At 40.4% G+C, this 22,129-nt stretch overlaps 1 protein-coding gene across 2 annotated transcripts in view; it reads right to left on the reverse strand.

Annotated features, from left to right (window-relative positions):
- The window catches only part of LOC141577999 (trafficking protein particle complex subunit 9-like), a 110,527-nt gene that overhangs the window by 10,953 nt on the left and 77,445 nt on the right, over nucleotides 1–22,129 (reverse strand). For both annotated transcript variants that reach the window (XM_074366433.1, XM_074366434.1), the window contains 3 exons: nucleotides 21,309–21,533; nucleotides 14,988–15,187; nucleotides 14,562–14,685 (listed from right to left, as the gene is read on the reverse strand). The gene's annotated coding sequence lies outside the window, so the exon portion shown is untranslated. The remainder of the gene's footprint in view (nucleotides 1–14,561; nucleotides 14,686–14,987; nucleotides 15,188–21,308; nucleotides 21,534–22,129) is intronic.

Raw genomic sequence — 22,129 nt, forward strand, 5'->3', positions numbered from 1 at the left:
TTACAACACAGGGAATACAGCCAATGTTTACAGTAACTATAAATGGAGCATCTATTGTACACCTGAAACATATCATATTTTAAATCAGCTATATCTTTGTAAAAAATTAAAAAATAATTTAAAAATGTTATCACTTTAATATTCAATTCGGTTTTTAAGTAATTACTAAACAGCTTAGAATGTATAAAAGCATTTAAGTGTGCTGTTTGTTCACATATTTATTTACTTTCAGCCTCCTGCTAAAAGAGAAATTAAACAATTTTTTTAAACACACCTTAACAACCATAACAACAAAAAGGCAAAACTGAGAGTGAAGAGAAATTGGAGATTCAATACTTAAATGAAACCTGGGGGAGGTAAAGTCATAAAAATAGATTCCCTGGAGTCAGGGCAAGTGTTAAAGTCCGACTAGAAATTCAGCTGTAAGATTCTTGGCAGCTAAAGCAAAAAGAAAATATCATGGGGGGGTGGTAGAGGGTGTGCTTAGTGTGCACGGGGTCCCTGGTTCAAGCCCCAGGGCTTCCACTAACAGATAAATACACCTAATTACCTACCCCCCAAAAGAGTCCCAAAGAAAAGAAAAAGAGACATTTCTTTCCAAAAAAACCTGATATTAAATTTGGATTAAATACTTAAAAAAAAAAAAGAAATATAGAAAAGATGAATGACACTGTGAAGGAAAAGCCCAGGTGGGCTAACGAGCTAAGTCACAAATCTAAGTGTGATAAGTGTCGGTTTACTGATCTAAGTATTGCTGAGCTAACTCGAAAATCTGAAGTTTAGTGTCAGTTGAATGGGCTAATAAGTTAACTTGTAAATCCAAGGTCAACAATTGTCAGTAAAGTGATCTGTTCCAAATTCATAAGATTCAGTGTACTGATTCCTTGCTTTTTGTTGTTTGAGCCTTATTGGCTAATAGCCCCTTACTTGTAATTAACCCTATAGAACCTCATGTGCAGGTCTTGGAGGTGCTCAGAGCTTCGGAACAGAAGCCCGTCTGAGCCCGCCGGCGTAATAAATCTCAGTGCATGTTTCTTGGCTGGCCTGTTGTTTCCATAACAACACAAGCGATAATGCCCTTGAGATAAATCTGTGATGGCTGCTGGCAGGTCCCCATGTCTCACGTGGCAAAATCTGAAACATCTTTCTCACCACTCAGAGTCATCATAAGCCCACCCCACACCTCCCGCTGTTAAATGCAGGAGCACAGGCAGGGCCCGGCCTTTGCTCTCTCTGTGTCATCACAGTGAGACAGGATGGAAGGGGCAGAGCACAGCCATTCAAGGAAGGCTACAGCAATTAACATCAAAATGGTGAAGGATTCAACCCCCAATAGGCCTTGAGGCTCAGGATGAAGAGATTTAACTTCTAGCAGAGTTTGAGCTTCATCATACACCCATTGTAATAGTAACATGGTGAATAACATGACCCAAGGCACCATGGCAGTCCCAAGGCTAGCCACAAAAGGTCAAAGGGTGGGAAATGGCCAACTCCCTGGGAATCCCAGCCCCTTGCCCTTAGGCTGGTCCTTCTATATATTAGCAAATGAAACCCCAAGCCCAAGAAAACGAGCAACACAGCGCCACCTCGCGGTCACCCCTCTCTCTCCCTCTTCGGAGAAAGCCCACACTATGTGGAGTGTGTACCTCCTTTTAATCTGAGCACTCAAACCCCACACCTCGTGGCCTTTCTCTTGCCTTTCAATGTGTCTCTGTGAATAAATCTACCTTTCCTCAACACTGGCTTGCTCTTGAATACTTTACTGCACAAAGCCAAGGAACAAAATCTGGTGGGACACATCCCAGGGGCTCAACCAAACCCTGGGACACAGCCCTTCTCATGCCTCACGTTTTTTTCCTTGTATCAAAAGGACTGGGTTGTGAAGGGAGCTCTGAGGCCCCAGCTAAGGGACAGAAGGTGCCCCCAGGGCTCGAATTGGTGGGCAGCCTCTTCCCATGCAGGGGCCTTGGGGTCTGCCCGGTTCTCTGTGTTTCTCTGTTTTGCTGACTCCCCAGCCACAGAGCGTTCTCCCTAGGCCTGTCCCCACAAAACCCTTCTCTCCAAAATACAAGCACATCATGTCACAGTCCTCTTGTTCAACCAGGAAATGGTTAACCCACTATTTCCCTCCACAGTAAAGTACCTAACTGTCCTCCCTCCCATCCCAACATTTCTTTATTTGTGAGAACTCTGCACTCCCCACACACCATCCTGAACGCAGGTGCCTTGCTGGCTGGGACCGAGATGTTTCAGTCTCACACAGCCTGCATCCTTTCACTTTCCCCTTGTTACCATAAAAAAGCCTTTCCTGAGTCACCCACAAATCTGATTCTGAACTTCATAAACTGCTGAGGTTGCAGTCACTGTGTGCATACCTCCCAGGTTTTGACTAAGTTTCCTTCACGAGATCTTCATTAAGGAGCTTCATCAAGAAGTTGAAAGAGGATATTCTTACATCTGAGAGGAGGAGACTGCAAAAAATTTAAATGGCTTTGAAGAGAGAGTTAACCAGGGACAGAGAGGTCGCAGGTCCTAGTCAACAGTGTCATGAGGCAAAATGTTCTTCAAAGGCTCAGAGTGGCTTCTGAATGCAGAGGCGGCAGGGAGGAGGTGACACGCAGTGAGTGGGGTGAGTGACACAGGGTACGCTCCCCCATCTGGGGAAGAATTGGATTTTGTTCTAGTTTTCCAAACAAATACTTACTACCTTTTTCTCCTATTGTCACAGACCATTTCCTACGATTTAAGAATATCAATGACAGTCATTTGGGCCACTTGGGAGAAGCAACACGATGCCATTCACAGGGCTGGGACATGATAGCCACACCAGTCTAGGTTGAAAGACCAGTGGGGTTATTTCCATGGTGATTACGGGCATGCAGCAAACTCCCCAGCTTCAATGACCTCATCTCAAAGGTGGGGCAATAAAACTACCAAGAAAAGTGCGTGATGATTATGGAAGACATCTGTTTACTAGGTAAGTGCCCGTGACAGCTGCAGCTTAATGGGGAATGAGTATGATTAACAAGGCCCTGTCTACCTGGCCACACGCTCCCTGCCTTCCTGCCTTGGTGCAGCAGCAGAGTTTGTTTAGCTGAGATGAACGCCCCCAGAGCAGCCCCGACGGGAAAGCTCGCAGCTCTGCATTACGAGGCGTGTTCTTTCCTTCTCAGTGCTGATCACAGTTTGCTGTCATATGTTTTTATGTTTATCCCTTTTGTAACTTCCTCTCCTCCCGAGTTTTTGCTCAAGCAGTGCAGGGCCAGGTGTGTCTTGCGGCCTGCCCGATATTCTGGGCTGGGAAACAGCCGACCACACATCTGGCTCTGGTGCTGAACGGAGAGGGCAGAAGGCCCTGGGGCCCATGCTGAACCGAGGCCCCTGCACCCAAAATTATGGTCTGACTTTGGGCAAATTACACAGTCTTCTTTACCCTGAGATTCCTCATCTGTCCATGAAAATAACTTCCCATGGCTCACAGAGTTACCAAGATTAAAGGGAATCACCAAATTCACAACCTATTCAAGGGGCTACCAGTGCGCCCTCAACAGACAAATGCTGCCTTTACCGCTCTGACACACGCCAAGCGGGGCGGCCGCACACAGTGAACACTGCTAAGTGCCAGTGTGTTAAGTGCTTCATGAGTGCTACAATACTCTTTAGAACTTACAAAAATCCCAGGAAGAAACGAATATTATAATGCCCATTTCACAAATTCACCAACAGGTTAAGAGAGGTTGCATTCTAGTCCAAAGCCATATGGTGAGGAAATGGCTATTTAAACCGGAATCTGGGCCCAGGCCTAGGCTCCATCTCTCTCCCATCCACCTGACAATTTGCCTATGAATTCCACCTGTCCAATACACAAGTTTGCAGCCAGCCAGCTCTTAAATGCAATGTGTGCCACCATTTGTCAATGTTGGTTAATTACCATAAACTGTTCTCAGAAACCACTACAGAAAAGAAAGGTGGACTTAAGGAATTCTGCATTGCGATCTCCTGTAATGTGCAGAAACCCTTCCCTACACCACCAAATCCAAATGTATGCTTCTTCCATGTTTATGTTTGCACACGGCTTATTAAAGAAGAAGGTACCTGCAGTAATTCCATCTCGGTTGCTTTCCAAGGTTGCAGGTTATCCATAATCAGTCCGTGAATGAAAATACTACAATGTGAATGAAAATACTGCAACCATGTCAGTAAACAAAGAATGCTGAAACCAAGTCATTAGCGGCTGCCGCCAACCCCCAGCGAGGACAGGCCTGCAGCCCAGCAGCTGCAGCAACTCACAATGGTGCCCTCTGAGCAGACTCAGAATAAGAAAGGACAGGATACTGGCCCTAGGTAGCTAGGTGCTTGTTTAAAGAATGAATTCAGGGAGTCCAAAATATTTGCTTCCTCCCATACATAGAAAAGCACTAAATTCTTGAACTTGAGATACCTGGCTTTCTTTAGATAACAAGCAATCTTTTACTGTTCCAACAACCTGGTCTTTGTTGTAAAGCTCCTATATATCCTAGCTCCTCCTCAACCTCTTGGGAGCAGTCCCTCAGAGAGATCTGAGAGGCTGTCATCACGGCTCGAGTCGTCCTGCCAAATAAAACATAACTCTTAACTTTTAGGCTGCACATGTATTTCAGTCAACAGTTTTGGACACCACGAAGGGACCCAGAGCAGACTTTCTCCACCTGAACTCTCCAAGTATCTGGAACCTTGGTACCATAAGTGGCCCTTTGTGCCCATCTGCCTCCTCGGGGAGTCCAGATGAATTTGGGTGAGTCTCTCTTGGTTCTCGGAAATCACATATTGTTTGATGATCCTGAGTTTTATTTGGTGGTGTTTCCAGGTAACTGGCCCTCCAGTTGAAAGATACTGGGGTGAATTACCCACCCAGTGGAGACATACTGGGTGGGGCCTGGTTGAAAGATAACGGGAAATACCCACCTTGCGGAGACGTCTGAAGAGGGGCTGGTGGAAACATACCAGGAAAATACTCACCCAGTGGAGACGTCCCGAGTGTGTCCAAGTTGAAGGACACTGGGTTCAGGGCTGAGTGTTTAGGTAAGAGGTTGTCCTAATGTTTTCCTCAATTTGGTTACCTCCATTGAATTTTTCAGGATAAAAGTAAAACTCTTATGAGTAACCTTTCAACTCCAAAAATGGGATCCTCATCCTGGCTGGTAACAGCTTTCTCTGGTGACAGAGAATCTTGCAGGAGTGGTAGAGGCAAAGACTTCATGCCATAGAGTTGTCCCTGAGGGAAATCTTACTAGGAAATTTATTCTGAGAACCCGACCTTACAATGTGGAATAGAACTTTCAAAAAAAAAATAAAAAACAGAAAAGAAAAGAAAAAATGACAGATTGCCAGCCTCCAACTATTACCCCAGCCATGTTTATGTACGTACAAAACTTACAGCATTAATTGGGAGTTAGAAAAAAAAAAACTCACTATGAAATTAACTAACCAGGCCTGATAAAAAACATTTTTTGTAATACTGATCTTATAAAAACAAAATCCCCGTTAGGGGGAACTTGGATTTCTCTTCCTGTGTCCTTGAAATGTAAACGTTTTATCTTTCTCTGGGTGTTTTAAGTGTGTGTATGTATGTATATATAAGTTTACTTTTTTTTTTAAGGAAACCTTGGACTCTGCCATACAAAAGGTTCAAGTATTGTGTACATATGGTGGCCACGCAAATAAATTGGGATTCTAAGCAATTCTTTGTACCAATTGTCAGATATTTTGCCATCTTAAACTTTGTTTCATCAGCCTGGACCACAAAGGCCTTTAGCTTTTGAAGAGTAAACCTTTGAATTTTATTTAGGCAACACCCCCACTATCATGTGGAAGAGCCTCTTCATCTTAGTGGTTTAAAATCACTATATATATATTATATAATAATAATATATATATTATTATATATATATATATAAAATGATGGCCATATGATGGATCCTTTAATTTGGAAAAACTTTTAAATTGGTGAGAGTTGAAAGAGATCTCATTATAAACAGTTGTTTTATTGGTATCTATTAAAATCAATTTTAAAGGTAGAAAAATATATCTAATGTTTAAGCTAAAAACTTAGTGAAAAAAATAAAACTGGTTTGAAATGCTACATTTGTGTTTTTCCTTTCCGATAAATGGTTCTAGGGATGCTAATAAAAACTTAGAATAATTAATGTTAATTAGGTTGAATAACTGGAAAAAGGATTGTTAAATGGTCAAAAAATAAAAGATAAGGGGCTTATCCCAAGTGGATTAATATTTTTTGTATGGTTATTTTGAATGAGATAAATAAAATGGACATTTTTGGATTTAGGTACAAGGTTTTGATACTACACTACATAAAGTAAAAAAAAGGGCCAAAGAGATCACCTACTGCGCCCCAACATTAAAGTTCAAACAAGTCCGTTTTATTTGCCGCAGTTTAAAATATATGTATATATAGACTGAAATACTTGATCAATGATTGGGACAACAGACCAATTAATCAAATTAAAAACTGAGAAGAGTCTAAGCTCTTTGGCTGAAACTTGGGCATCCTAGAGATTTTTCTATAAAATTAGATACAATGCACAAAAAAAAAAAAAAAAAGGCTTCTGGCACTCCTTCTATAAATAAGAATTATTGATTTAAACATAAATATAAAAATTAAAGGTATAAGATTTAATAAAATTGAGATAAAAGTTTGTAAAATTGGTATATTTAAATGGTCTTTATATAAAAGTTTTGCTTAATTATGTTGTGGGATAGATCTGTTTCAATGGAAAAACGCTTCCCCTTCTTGGTGTTATAATTCTGGGCACAAATCTGTCCCTCAGAATATATTAATTGAACAAAGTAAAAGAAACCAACAGAGTTACATGAGCCGTCCAGTATAACGTAAAACTAAAAACTAATATTCAGTGGCTAATAAAAAAATATAATAAGAGACTTACCCTGGGTTTAACTTATAACTCAAGGAAAAGAGACCTTACTAAATGCCTTATGCAAGCTTTGGAAAACATGATAAATTAAACCTTAAGGTTTTAAAACACGGAATTCTTTGTTTACTGCTCTTCTCACTGATAAAAAAATGCCAATTAAGGAGAGAAAATTGGGTCTGGGTGACAGAGCAGTTCTCTGGGGAATTGGAAGATTGTGTCTTTGTCTTGCAGATCAGAAATGGAAATACAGCAAACAGTGACCTAGGACTGAGCCTAATTAGCTCAACGAAATAAAATTTAAGGCCAAGAAATTTTTGGCATTTTAGAACTCAGAACTCTGAGGTGTCCTTCAGACTTTTTCAAGAAATCTTAAATGTCTGTTTCATAAATAGCAAGCCTTAGTGATTTGAGCAAGCAAATTCACTTTACTCCAACTATTATTATACCTATCTTATAAGTAAGTTTAAAGTGAAGCTATGAGATCTCTAGCTTTTGTCTGTTTATAAGACTGTGTACACATTATAGATGTGAGATATTTCTACAGCTAAAAAAAATCAAAGTCAAAGAGATCTGCTTAATTGACGTAAAAAATAAGAGCTTGAAAATTAAGTATTTTTAAAATAAAAACTGAACAAATTGACTTTCAGTGTCACGTGAACTGGAAAATATTCAATATTAAGATAATATTTGATATTGTTTAGTTTAAGAATGTTCTAATTAATATAGACATCTTTAAAGACATCAATATTAAGTATAATGCTTTTACTGTACCTAGGTTTAATGAAAGTCAAATAAGATCCTGTTATATCTGTTGCAGATTTGTCAAGAAAAAAAAACAGTAATGTGGTGTGGTAAAATTTTAAGTAAATTAAATGCAAATGAGATGAGAGCTTTGGGTAAATTTTTAAAATATATTTTTAAAATGTATGCTTAAGATAATCTCTAAATGTTTGGTATCTTTAAATTTTAGAGTTGTGCTAAATTAAGTCAAATGATAGGATTTTATTAAATAGCTATGCCATTTTCAGATAAAATAAGATTGAAATATGAATTACTTAACATGTAACTTCCTCTTACAGAGAAAATAAAGGTGTTTAGAAATACTAATAAATGGATGATGCCACCCAGAAATAGTCTCTATTATTAAGGGAATGATCTCAGTATCCTAGGAAAGTAAGATAAATGTGCAAAGGAAGATATAAGAATGGAATTATATTTTGTTAATGAAAAATAGTGAATTTCTCCTGAAGCTGGTTACTTCTGAATGGAAGAGAAAATAAGGGACACACTAATATGAGTAGAGAAAGCTATGGAAAGCTTGTAGAAGAGGAACCCTGAGGAAAGTTTCATACGTGGTCGGAATTGGCTAAGTTTAGAATCAACTTGGGCAAAGTAAATGAATCTTAGAAGTAAGCAGGTACAAGACTAGATTTGGTTTTCTCGCTGTTAAGAGGAAAAATTTTTCTTAAAATGTTAATCCACCTTCAGTAACAGATTGTAAAGCTTCTTATACCACTTAAATGATCTGTTCTGCCATTACCTTTGACGCATTTTCTTGTTAATGAATTAGTACTACGTTACAGTGATCTATATGTTTATCTGATCAAGTGTTCTGAAAACCTTTAACAAGCTCCCCAAATATCAATTTCTAATTAAAGTTCTTTTAATCTCCAGTTAAGTTTGGGATGCTACAGAGGGCCCCTGAAACATCCCAAAGAGAGATTTTAATCTAGTAAATTTCATTTGGCATGTTAAATAACACGGTATTGTCAAATGAATAATAAATCTTCTAAGGTTATATTGTATGAGAAAATATTATTAATATAGATATTGTAGAAATTATATGGACTCCCTAAAATTCTGGTATATCTGAAATGTTACCAGTGATAATTCTGGGTATAGTGACCAGGTTTCTTTATCGATTATAGTGTAACGGTGTTTAACCATGATTTTAAATCTTTTGTCATTTATAGACAGTTAATGGTTGTCTTCTGATGGTTTTGCAAAATGCTTGCTCTTCAAGATTTATTGATTTCTAATAAATTTCAAACTATAGCAGTGAACTAAACTGGGTAAGAAATTTTAAATTTCCAATGAAAACTGTGATTAAAAGAATTAGTTACATGGGACTGAGTAAACTGGTGAATATGTTTATAAATTTTGATTTTGTTTAAAATACTACTGGCTTTTAACCTGTTTCCCAGACATAAAGAATCTCTTCTCTTTAAGCTAGCTATATTCAAAGCAACTTGATAAATTATACCTATGTAATCAGACTTGGAACAGTTATCTTTTCACTCTATCTGATCCCTCAATAGACTAAAAACTCTTAGGTCCCCAGTGGCTCTATCAGACAAATGAGGAAGATCATCTCCTTACAGATATAGGAATCTCAAGGTATTTTAAGGATTTTAAAGAGAAAAGAATTTACCTAAATTTGTAAGGCAGAAATCCATGACAAGCCGTTGACTGGTCTTTCCTGGCCTTAGCAAACATTATTAACATTCTACCTTGAGACTCCTAATTAAAAGTTCCAACACAGCCAATTTAAAATAGCCTATATGATCAAATAATCAGAAAACATGTAAATAAATTAATCTTGACATGGCTTTATTTGAGAAAAATAGGGTAACTTTAGAGAGAAAAAAGATTATATTTTAGTGGATATTAAAATCTAGTTTTGTTAATTGACGTCCGTATTTACTAACACACTTCCCAATCATTCCTTGCTGTTATGTCACATTGCTGTACAGTTTAACTGAATTATTAATAGAATACTCTAGCTTTGTTTCTGAAGCTTACTAATCTATCCTTGGGTAAAGTTCCAATGCCCCATGACCTGCAGCCAGGGGATTATACAAACTGGAACAGGCATGACTTAAAGAACTGTCTCCAACCTGAATGGAAGGACCCTTTATCAGGTACTCTTAAATAGACCATACACACCAAAGCTGAAGGAAACGGACTTTCGGGTTCATTTCCTATCAGAAATAGCCCCTGCAATGCACTGGCCTATAGAGCACTTCTCACCTTAAAACAATGCCCAAATGGAGAAAAAGCTACCAGGCCAGGATGAGAAGAAGACGATATCTGAGGTAGACAGCTGACCCAATACACCATACCAGGGCTGCATAAAAATTACTGTGATAATTTCTCCTACATTTGATTATGAACTACTCCTATTGTTAAGTTTATGGTAAATTACCTGTGTCTAGTTCTTCTGTGTTACCTTGGTGGGTTTCCCTACTCCAAGGCTCTAACTAGATATCCCTCAGAAACGTTATTCTAAAAAGAAATTATAGTTCTGTTTAGGCCTCTGTTGATCTTACAAGGTGGGAGACCTCACCTGACCAATTAATACCTGCTCTGAGACTGACCATAAATATGAACTTTCTCATAAGATCACTCAAACTCAATCAGAAACACAAGCAAAATTTTAACCCCAAAATACAACTTCCCGACTATTAAATTCTTAATTGTGACTTTATTAACTTTACTAGCTGTATTACTTATATCCTGTCTATTTTATAAAATTGTCTGTTACATTTCCCAAAGTGTAACTAGGCCTACAAAATTGATGATGGCTAAACATCTTGAAGAAATAGATAAAATTTATAACCCTGAATAAAGTAATTGTAATAGTGTGATTCTAGGTATGGCAATGAGCAATGAAGGGAAAACACTTCCTGGATCATAACAAACAAGTAAGACAGGTGATCCAGAGAATTTTTAGTATCAACAGGGCCTGATAAAAAACTAACACCTTGAATGGCAACTCAGAAGATTCTTCACCTGAACTAGGATTGAGCCATCCTAGCACCATGGGACAAAATTGGTCATGAAATGTCTCTCAAAATATTGGCAGAATTTAGGACCAAGGGGGAGCACTGTGAATGAAAATACTGCAACCATTTCAGTAAACAAAGAATGCTGAAACCAAGTCATCAGCTGCTGCTGCCACCCCCAGCGAGTGCATGCCTGCAGCCCAGCCTCTCAGCCACTCACAGTGGTGCCCTCTGAGCGGAATCAGAGTAAGAAAGGACAGGATACTGGCCTTAGATAGCTAGGTACTTGCCAAAGGGATGAATTCAATGACACAAATGTTTGCTTACTCCCATACATAGAAAAGCACTAAATACTTGATCTTGAGATATCTGGTTTTCTTTAGATAACAAGCAATATTTTATTGTTCCAACTACCTGGTCTTTCTTGTAAAACTTCTATATATCCTAGCTCCTCCCCTACCTCTTGGGAGCAGTCCCTCAGAGTGATCTGAGAGGTTGCCATCCCGGCTCGAGTCCTCCAGCCAAATAAAACATAACTCTTAACATTTAGGCTGAACGTTTATTTCAATGAAGTCCCAGAATAGACACAACTCATCAATTCTGTAATGGAACACACTGGATCAGGAAACAAAAGCGTGTTTTAGTCTGGAAAAACTACAGTTTCCTCTTTTTTCCTGTCATTATACAATCCCACCAGAACTCATTAATTTGCTGTCTGCTCATCTGGCAACCAAACTCAGAGAAGAGTCAACTCAGCAGAGTGCTTTACTCGGGAGAACACCCCGCAGCAGCACTGCAGTCTACTTGCCTTCCCACACGCTCTGCTGACCCTTTGTGTCCTCCGTGAAAACCAGGACAACAGAGCTGTTCCCAAAAGCTGCGAAGTCCCACAAGTTAAATAAATCATTTTATTTTATACGATATTTTACGTATATACTCATCTCTGAAAACAGCTTTACTAGAAGCCCAAATCTTTAGCATCAATCTGGAAAGGCAAATCCGGTCCGCAAGGGAAAATAAGACTTAAGACGAAGCTAAGGCTTCCAAAGTACTCTCCACGACCTAAGGCCTCCAAAGTCCCCTGCAGGACCTTCAACCAAACTGCCTGCAGGCCTGCAGCTGCAGGCGGCAACATGTCTGCTTTTAAAGCAACCCCTTCCTGCCCTCGGGCACTACAATGTCCCTCTATGCCCTCCCTTCTCAGGGTAAGAGCAGCCGCTGCAGAACCTCACAGGGCAGCACTGACAGGACTGGACAAAGAGGATCAGAGCAAAACTAAGCCTTCTGATGACACGAGCTTGTCACTCTGTCACTTTACAGATGAAGATATATATATAGAGAGGCGGGGTGATCTTGCTCAAAGTCACACAGCTAATAAGTGGCAAAGTCTATAACTCTGTTCTTCCCTCCGGCGTGACGCCCCAGCTGGGACGCCCACAGGGTTCTCTCGTGCCTGCCTGACCAGTCCTTTACTGGCATTCATAAAACACCACAGCGTCTGACCCTAGCCTAATTTTTCAGCATCTTTTCCCTGCAGTCTGGCAGGAACAAGCGGTTCGGGCCATTGTATGACTTCTGGCTCCCAGAAGTCTCCGTGCTCAGGCTGGTCTTGCCTGTGCATCCAGCACCCTGCTCAGAGGCTCTTCCTCCCCTGCAGGAGGACGTTTCCCCTCTCCGCATGACATCCCCTCAGGGATGCCCTCTTCTCTCCCTCAGCTCAGCAGGTGTCCCAGGCCACATCCCGAGCTGCCCCATTAGGACTGCGCGTGCCCAGGTTTGCTAGTCAGACCAGCAGCCTCAGAGCCAGGGATTATGCCCGGGTCACCCTGCAAACCTACTGCCCGCCTCACAGCCCCCAGCCAGCAGGTCACCTTGAAGTAGCAGCAAGTGCCCCACCCAATCCCGAAGTCTCTTCATTTGCCAGCACCGCTGATGACTGGTCTCCAAACTTTGGTCAGTTTTGCACAAAACAGCAGCTTCCACTGTGAAGCAGGGGGTTTTCTCTTCTGCTCCCCATCCTTACTGGAAACGTCTAGGGAAATGAAAAGGCCTTTTCTTAACCCTTTTCTGATGACACCATCCCACCCACAATACTCACATGCTCAAGAGATTTGGGTCTACCTGATTTTGTTTCCCTTACGCTAAGGGGCTCAAAACACTGCGGGAATCTTTCTCTTTTCAGGGTATTTTTACTCAGTTTATCGGCTTTAATCTGTTTTTGTCTCTCTCTTCAATATCCCTAGAAGTTGCCACTTCTTATTCCCTTCAGCAGCCTCCCTCCCAACATCTAGTCTAGGAAATCAGCTGTGATGAGGGGCCGGGGGGAAGTCACAGAAGATGCAACTAAGGCACAGAGAGGTGACTTAATTTGCCCGAGAAGATCAGCTTCAAGCCCCAACAATGTGTGTCACGTCCCTCTGTTTAACTCTTATGCTAAGCAAGCGATCTATTTGTAGATTATGGTTATAAACAGATGAGGTATGAAATACATACAAGGACACACATCAACTCTAAGATGTTCATTATCTCCACTATTTTGTTTCTATTTATTTTATTTCTATTAAAAAAAACATTAAGAACCTCTGCAGTCAATATAGCAAAATGTTACTGGGCTTTAAATACAGAATATAGAGGTTTTAAGTGTGTCATTACTCATCCTTATTTGTATGTTCACAAGACAAAGTGATTTGAAAGTCTCTCTCCCCTCCCCCTACTCACTACTGGCTCTCACCTGAGCTTCCAAACCACACATATAACAGCCTTTCACTTTACCCACAGCTGTACTCATCAGTTATCCCCCAGAAATCCCTCTACAGCTTTCCCTCCTCAGAGCACAACAGGACCATCATTTACTTCATTAATCCACCCAGAAACCTGTTCCTTCCTCCATCCTACCTTCACAGACAGCATTCATCCTTTCCTTTTTACCATCTAAACATGCCTTCAATCTGTTCGCTTTTACACACTGACCGTCCAACCGGTCAAGGGGAAGCCACCAACACTGCCCATATGGACTCACGAGTCTCCCAAGTGGCCCCAAAGCCACTCTCCCCTACTTCAGACAAATGGGATTCTGTCACTCCCACGCTTTTAGGACTGATTTCAAACCCACTGTTCTTAGAAGAAAGTCAAGTTCTTCACCTGATGAAGGTCTTTGCCATCAAATTGTCAGCTCAGGGAGGGGAGGACACGCCCTCTCCCCTAGGACCCGCCCTCTGGCAGAGCATCAGCATGGGAGGACCTGCTGAGCTACACCAGCCTGTATTCTAACCCTGGTCTTGAGTTCTTAGCAAACTGCTTCTCTTATCCATACAAATCCAAGGTAGATTAGAAAGATTTTAGATGTTGAGCTAGACTATTGATTTGGGGATTTTGCACTAGCAACCTGCAAGTACATGTTCTAATGATTCTGTCTTCTTAAAACCACACCCAGATTTAAGAAGTATTTGTGGAATGTCTTCGGAGTAAAAGGGACTGTACTTTTACAGACTTTATGTTTTATACCATGAACAACGCTGACAGGGTCACAAAAGGAACTGCCTCACAAGTGACAGAAGACAGGTGAGAGGCATATAGCAACAGGTCACAAAGATGGTAAGAGCAAAGTTGTTTCTCCAACCCCCCAAAAATTTTTTGAAAGAACCGAAAACTCTGAATTTTGAAAGTAAAATACTATCATATAAAGAAATAAAATAATCCTCTTCATCAGGGATTCAAGATCTGACTCCAGAATTTTTAGCATGCCATATTGAATCCAAGCACAGAAAAATCACATGGACTAGTGGTGAGTAAGTTCCAGGAAAACTGCAGTAATTCCTCCAATTGTAAAAGGACATAAACTCACCTGTAGAATATGAAAGTAAACCGCATTCTGGAGAAATTCGGAAGCTCCCAGGCTCCGCTTCTGGATGGCAAGGACATGGACAGCTTCGAAGCATGCTTCTAACTCAGTCACCAGCATTCTTACACTGCAGGGGGAAACGGAGGCCCTCAGTCAAGAGCAGAGGTGTTCCTGTCGTGTCTCGCAGGCCGTGCCTCGGGGACTCATTGCCCTGCAGCATCCCGGCCCCAGGCGAGGACCCGCAGCATGGCCCACCCAACCAGGAAGTGCACTGTGCTTGAGAAAGCCCATCCCAGATGGGGGCAAGAGTGGCTGGTGGGTTTGAGTGAACATATAAATGCCCATAGAAATATGCCTGCATTCATTCAAGTGATACAAACAACAGTAGCAGGCTATTTAACAAAATTTCAACTGTCAGTGGAAATTTACCATTCCTTTCCACTTGTCCCCTGCACTCTGAGACAGGCTTAGGCTCTCTCACACCGGCAGCTCTGATGCAATAGTTGTGAAGTCGTTTTACTTTGCTGCAAGTGTCATCGCTCCCCGTGTGGCTGTGACTGTCGTCTCTTAACACAGTCAGATGTCTTCCTGAATCTCTCCCTGCGTTCCTTGCTCCTGCTCCTCAGATCCTAAGATAAAGGGCAAGTGAAGACACATGACAAGAAAAGGCACCGTGGACTTGAACGAAGTCCTCAGTGATCCCCTAGTTGAGTGCTGCCCACCCCTTACCTTCGATTCTCAAGATTCTGCCCAGGGTGACATCCAGACAGGAGAGCGTCCTGGGCCAATTAAAAGCTGTGTGACTTGGGCCCTGGGACAGGTGCAGGAGCTGGTTCCAGAGCCGTGCCCTTCCCCACCTCTGCTCCCCTCTCTCCCAAGTACCCACTGCCAAGCACCCAGGTTCCCTGATATTCTGTCCTTCTCTTCTAATCTAATCCAAGCCCTTTTCCTCTTCCTTTATTCCCTAATTATCACCAGCTGTAGTGGTTTTTCAGTCACAGTATCTGAAAAAATTTCCGGCAGCTGAAAAAGAGGTCTCCAGATGTCAATGCCCATATGCTGGTTCCTGAAGAGAGCCCCTGGTTATGGGGTCCCTCACCAACACCCACGGGGCATCAGATATGTTGCAGAGTCGACCACACCAACAAGAGTTTGCTGTGACCCCAATGCCCGCGCAGCATCCCTGCTCTCATAAATGTATTTGGCCCACTTATCCGTTACTAAGAAGCAAAAGTAAAAAAATTGCTCATGTTTCTTACTAAAATTATTTATGTGGTGGAAAAAGAAATTATAATAGAAAAGAATAAATTTGACTGCATGTTAGATCTGTTCCTTTGGCTTTAAACCTTTGCTGTATTCTAGGCTCAGACTTTGTAAGAGAAAGTTGCCTTTAGCCTGAAATATCCAGGAAAGCCTATTCTCCGGGCTCTGAGCTTTCACGATGTTAACTCTTCTGCACTTATGTTGAGATGGCAAGTTGCAAAATAGAAAATCAACTTTGGTTTATTTTGGAGGTTTTTGAGTGGCACCATGATTTGACCCACGTGGACAGCTGCAAGAACAAAGAATTCCAAGGAGAAACAATTCGTACCGCAAGAAGTTTGCAACAACCAACCACATCCCCGCCCCTTTTTAGTATAAAAGCGGACTGATTTCTGACTTGGGGGAGACGGTTCTCCAGTATGTCATTCAGCCATTTTCTGGGTCTGACAGCTTTTCAAATAAAGTCACTATTCCTTGCTCCAACACCTCAATCTCCCGATTTATTAGCCTGTCATACAGCAAGCAGTACGAGTTTCGACTTGGTAACAAGATGACTGCATTGGAGGTAGTATGTCTCCACTCTTTCCTCGTTTCCAATATGTAACATGCACATCATTTATGATCTAGTGCAAATAATTCATCAAAGACAACCACAAAAAGAAACTACACTCACCTAGCTATCAACACTGAAGTCAAAACCTATCAATTTTATATGCTGTTTAACAACACAACTAAAAAACCTAACATAGGGAATTGATTCCACAGAAATAAAATTATTTCTACTCCTTCAAAACCTTTTTATCTTTTCTATTTTATTTTGTTTTGCATGTTGAAAAGAAAATACATGACAAATCATTTTATTTCACGTATTTTGTTATAGCTACATAATTTAAATACTACAAAGATATTTAAATTGCAATAAAAAATTGTTCATATATTGTACAAAGATATATACACAATCAATGTGGATAAGGAAAAGAATGTAGTTTTACTAAAAATCCACTGCACATCCAATCTTTTACAAGCATATCCTGGAATATAAGCTCTATGATCCAGGGGTCCCCCACCTGCATTCTCACTGCTGAGTCCCTCAGTAATCTTCTACCAAGGCACCAGCATAGAACCACGCGATCAGTATTTTAGGTATAAATGAGGGAATTAGCTCATTCAATTCTAAAACAAAAACCCTAAAATAAATACTGAACTTATTTACAGATAAAGAAAATTGGACACAAACTAGTACAGTTTCTTCCCCAAGTTCACAAAGCTAATAACTGGTAAAGGCAAGATTTGAACTCATCTGTCTGATTCTAAAAACTAAGGTGGAAAACCCTTTCGACTGGGGAGGGTCCAGCAGCACAGCCTATCACCTTATCTTTGTTCAGATCTAGCCTTAGACAGCCTGAGACAGCACCCCATTCCTATGGAACTTGAGGGCAAATGATAACAATAAGGATTTTATATCCAGTAGTTTCTTAGGTATCATTTATATAAACTGTCAGCAAGACAGCAGAAAAACTCTGGGAAATATGAGTGGGTCCAGGGCTTTTTGCTGATTAGAAACTCAGTCTTTCAGGACAGAGTGACCTTCCCATGAGAGGCCACATGGACCTAAACTAAAGGCAGCTGAGCAGTGAAAACTAGCAAGACCCTGGAAATCAAGCAAGAAGGATCCCTGCCATCTCCCGCCCTGTTGCCACTTCATCCACGTGGACACGAAGACAGAAGACCCGGGTTCTTGTCCAAGTTACACCATCATGGATTCTCACCCATAAAAAGTTACGACTCTATGCTGTCCTAAGTCCTTTCCAACTCAAATATGTTGACACCAATATCTCAGCAGAATGTCTATGTCTCCACAGCCTCTCTTCTATAAGAATAGTTCTATGGCCACAAAGCAGAAATCCAATTAAAAACCCCATACACTAAGCAAGGTGAAAGTCTGCGTAAGAGACTTTGCTCTCACGCTCAGTGAATGAAAACTCAGAAAAATTGGTCCTTCTCCCTCAGCAAGTTGTAGGTAGGCTGATTGTGTGTGTGGGTGGGTGTGCGTGTGTGTGTGTAAATCAAATACAATGACGTCTGGGATCTCTACAGATTTTTTTTAAGTTACTTTCATTTCATGAGGATGAGACACCCTTTAAAGTAATTTTAATCTAGTGTTCTGAGAGAGTCTCAGGATCTTTTGGTGGAGGAGGGGAAAGGAAAGGAGGAAAGAAGTAAATGAAGCAAAGGAGTAAGATTACTGCAAGTGAAAGGCAAGGCATTAATTTTGTTCCTACTTGCATCACAAACAAATTACGGACTGGCTTTGCCCCGATGTCCTGTCGAGCACTGAGTTGCAGATGAAGAGGTGACAGCCCATTTCTCACTGAGCTTGTGACTGTACGTGGCATCTTATAGAAACAAATCATTTATCCTGATCAAACACTCTAGCAGCAGGCCGTAATTCTTCTATTTTGAGAGATAAGAAAATAGGAGTTCAAAGAGGGTAGATAACTTGTCAAAAGTCAGAGGACCAGTAAATAAGAGAGGATGAATTCAAACTCAGATCTGAATGCAGAGTCTGATCTTCCCACTCCCAGGACTGGAAAATCCTTAACACACAGACTCCCCAGCTCCCCTGCAGTTTTCCTGGCACCAAGCATTTCCCATGGCGATGGACTCCAGTTCTCACAGACACAGCGCTCTGTGCAGCCAATGAGCTTGATCAGACCTTGATCATCTACCTGCCACGCCTACCAGGCTTCACCATACAGGTAGGAAAGCTGGCTTTCAAGTGCATACAAAGCCACCCCTGGTCTAACCTGGGCACTTCTGGGGCTTCTCCAGCCTAAAGGCAGCCATGAAAGTGCTCACAGTTTGTACATGAGCCACACGACCTCTCTCCATCTGTCTCCACACCTATACTTCTTAGCTATGACCATTTTGATAATATTGGAAACAAATTTTTAAAAACACAAAAGAAAGGATCCTGGAACAATTAATACTTACAATTTTAAATGATTTGTTACAAAGTGAGTATTTACAACCCGAATCTGCCTTCCTAGGTGTCAGTTTAAACAGTTAAAAAATATAATAGCAAAAAATTCTCACTTACAAAATTAACAAAAACATCAACAATAATCTGGAAAAAACTCAAAATTAATGCCCATGTTGTACATGGAGAAAACTACAGGACTGTACTGAGGGGTAAATAAGAGGTGTGAATGTAGAGACATCAACAAATTACATAGAGGAAAACAGTTTTGTAAATATGGAAGTTCTCCTAAAAATAATTCAAAACTTAATAAAATTCCCATGAATAATCTTATCTGACTTTTTTTTAACTTGAACAAAATATTTTAGAATTCTTCAGGAATAATAAAATCATAATAATAGCCAAGAAATTTTGGGATGGAAGAAAAGAACAAAAAAAAAATTCGCACTGTCAGATAATAATTAATTTTTACAATATGTAAAATATAGCGTTGGAGTAAGGAAGTAAGATTGACAGAAATAAAGCATGAGCTCAAAAAGAGACTCTAGTCTACATAAGTATTTTATACATGTGGGATTTCAAATCAAAGAGCAATGTATGAATTCGATAATTGTCCTGGGACAATCAGAGAATCACCTGGAAAGAACAAATTCTATTCCTGTCATAATGACCACAAAAAAAATTACAGATAGTGATGTAAATATTAAAATACTAATAACAGCAAATACAACTCTTTGCTCAAATTAATTCAACTTCCCCTCACTATAACAAGTACTATTATCATCTCCATCTTAGACATTAAATAAACCTACATAAGAGATTTATACCATTATAAGAAAGTATTTCTAAGAATAATAACAAAGATAAAACCCAAAAGGAAGACATTTACTATCTTAAGAATATTTTGAGCCACAACAAAAATAAACCTACTGAACAAAATGGAACGAAAGAAATGACAAGGAAAAACTCTGTGATAGATGTTGATGAAGACAATGGATTAATGTTCATAACATACAAAGAGCTGTCACAAAGCAAAAAGAAGCATCCTCACTTAAATTTGTGCAAAGGACAAAATGGATCATTCACTTTTCAAAAGTCAGATGGCTAATCAGTGAAAAATGCTCAATACCTCACTGGTCATCAAATGCAAACTAAAACAATGAAAAAGCACTTTTGCTCATCTTATTGGTAAATATTTTTAAAAGATATTGTAGCTAGTGTCCATCTGTGGGAGAAAAAACTGTGAGCAACCTTTTTGGAGGATGACATGTCAATGGATATGTAAACTCTGAAAAACGTGTGTACACACTGATTCAACCCCACTTCTAGGAATCGTTTCGTTTAGAAAAAAACTCAGTTCAAATAGATGTACTGTTTACACTGGTGGGAAGAAAAGCTGAAGTGAAATCATATCCAGCAATAGAGAATTGGTTACATAAGTAATTCTACATTTTTCATTCCACATTGGAGAAGGAATTTCTAGTCACTTGAAAGTAGCCTGTGATGAACGTAAATGTCACATCCAGGGACTAAATTTCCAGAAGAATTAACTAAAGGCATGCTCATACAAGATCACAGGAATGTCTGTTAAAGAAAGATGCCAGTAAAACATCCTTTCTGACAGTGGAAAATGGAGAAAACTTAAGTGTCCACCATCAAGACAATGATGCGGTAAATCACGGCGAGTTGTGTGCACTGAGGGGGCCGGCGTTTCCCCGTGGCCCAGGGCCTTGTCCACAGCACTCTCCCACCAAAGGTGTCCTTGCACAAGAGACCACACCTGCATATCAGGAGACCCCTCCAGTCTATCTGAAAGGACCGGGTGAGTCTGGAGTGGGAGGACGTCTATGATATACCCCTGAGTGAATAAAGCGAGCTGCAGAAAACATATAGTATGGCCTTATTTTTCAAAAAAGCATATATACACACATATACATAGATTTCTCATATGTATGTATGTATCTATGTATGGGTATATATATATGTCATAGGCATAAAGGTCATGAAATATATACACCACATTGTCAACAGCTTTTACACTCAGGAAATAAGGGGAAGGGATTTAGGGGCCTTTCGGTACCACCACAGCTCTCTTTTCAGTATTTCAGTTAAGTACACTTGGAATTTAAAAGTTTATTTAAGCCCGAAGTAAAATGGACGATGCCTCCACAAGACATAATGCTATACTGGTCATTAAAAATCATGCCAGGGGAGATAGAATATTGTAGAAAAACATGTAATAAGCCGAATGGAAAATGGAGGTCTCCACACAGTAAACAGGCACAGAGTGCTCACTGGTTTTTATGACAGAGCTGATACACACTGATGAAAAGAACAGAAAGAAGATGTTAAAGTTTTAATTATTATTTCTGAGTAGTGGGAACTGGATAGCCTTTTTTGTCCCTTTTTTCAGACTTATTATATTAAATATACATTATTTTTCATCTGAAAAAAGCATTTTTAGATGTGTAGTACCACACATTGGAGAATAATACACGAGTACTTACAGAAACAAATAACTAGGAAACACCGCAGCAGCGCCACACAATGTAGAACGGGCGATCCTGATTAACACCGTGCAGTTACATAAGGACCCAAAAAGTGAGAGCACCTGATGTAACAGGGCGCGGACCCCTTCTATTTGTCACTTGTGTCTTCAGGGCTGAGGCAGTTCTGAGCATGGCCAGTGTCAGTGTTGGTGTCTGGATGGATGCCACTGGATGTGAGGGCACCTGCAAGCCGAGAGGAAGAACAGAAATCATCCTCTGCCTTTTCTGTCTTGTTTCTTTGTTACTTTAAAAGAGAGGCATAAATAAGATAAACTGTGTATCTTCCCTACTGAAATTTCAGTAATGAAACCGTTTTCAAAGTGTTCACAACTTATACTCCGCCTATAACCGTCTTTTCATCAAAGCTTCATATTTATTAAATGTTAATTAACTCAGTTAATTAAGTCCCTGTTGAAACCTTCTACTAAAGAACATGAAATGCACTATGTGAAAGGACCAAGCCTGCAGTGACTAGCTTGGCTGTCTTGAAGGCAGTGCAGTCAGCCCCCAACATCCCGTGGCTCTGAGCTCCTGATGCTGCTAAGAGAGCACGCTGCCGCCTCAGATGGAGAGAAAGTGTGAAAGCATTTCCTGAAATCTACAGCACTGCCAAAACATAACTGACAAATCCCAGGCTCCTTTGAAGCTGTCATTTTCGGTTTCTGGCCAACCCCCGTCAATGAGCAGAACCACCCCATTCCCGAGCAATGGCACTCACTTGGTAAGGAGTTTTGGAGAAATTTCCAGGTATAGAATGTAACCAACTATACATAGAACTC

The sequence above is a fragment of the Camelus bactrianus genome, chromosome 6 (genome assembly GCF_048773025.1).
Source record: "Camelus bactrianus isolate YW-2024 breed Bactrian camel chromosome 6, ASM4877302v1, whole genome shotgun sequence".
NCBI lineage: Eukaryota > Metazoa > Chordata > Mammalia > Artiodactyla > Camelidae > Camelus > Camelus bactrianus.